Genomic DNA, 799 nt, shown 5'->3' on the forward strand with positions numbered 1-799 from the left:
TATATTTTCAGTTGTAAGATCCATTAGAATCTAGGAATTTCAATGTATAGGGCACCAGGAAGGGCAAGGTACTGGGCTAGTAATATTTGGCTGTTGTTAGCTGGATGGATGCTGTAATTATGCCTTTGAGTAGACCAGAACCTCCTGAATGGATTTGGTTGACAGAAACTGAAAAGAAGCCCCCACCCCCTATATATATTGTTGTGCCTGTGTATGTACGTATGTGTGTGTGTGTGCGTACTTGTTTCATGCCACCACTTGTCATCAGGTGTTTGTGTGTTTATGTCCCTGTAACTTTGCAAAAGGTAGTGATAAAATAAGTGTCAGTCTTAAAAAGAATCTAATTCGCCTTAAAGAATGTTCATAGGGGTGCCCCAGCATGGCCACAGTCTGCTGACTGAAACAAGTAAAATGTGTGTGGGGAGGGTATGACTGTGTAGTATCTTGGGCAAGTGTCTTCTACTATAGCCTCATGCCGGCCAAAGCTTTGAGTGGATTTGATAGTTGGAAACTGAAAGAAGCCCATCGTATGTACATATATCTGTGTTTGTGCCCACTCACCATCACCGCTTGACAACCGGCGTTGGTGTGTCTACGTCCCCGTAACTTAGCGGTTCGGCAAAAGTAACCGATAAAATCAGTACTAGACTTAAAAAATAAGTTCTGGGATAAATTTGTTCAACTAAAGCCCTCCAGCATGGCCGCAGTCAAATGACTGAAAGAAGTGAAAGAACAGATTAAAAGAAAAAAATTTATACATACATACATACATACATACATACATATATATATATATATA

At 40.3% G+C, this 799-nt stretch overlaps 1 protein-coding gene across 2 annotated transcripts in view; it reads left to right on the forward strand.

Moving 5' to 3' along the window:
- The window catches only part of LOC106877459 (probable pterin-4-alpha-carbinolamine dehydratase), a 29,323-nt gene that overhangs the window by 19,380 nt on the left and 9,144 nt on the right, over window positions 1-799 (forward strand). The gene's annotated exons all lie outside the window — the stretch shown is intronic.

The sequence above is a fragment of the Octopus bimaculoides genome, chromosome 20, assembly GCF_001194135.2.
Source record: "Octopus bimaculoides isolate UCB-OBI-ISO-001 chromosome 20, ASM119413v2, whole genome shotgun sequence".
Classification (NCBI taxonomy): domain Eukaryota; kingdom Metazoa; phylum Mollusca; class Cephalopoda; order Octopoda; family Octopodidae; genus Octopus; species Octopus bimaculoides.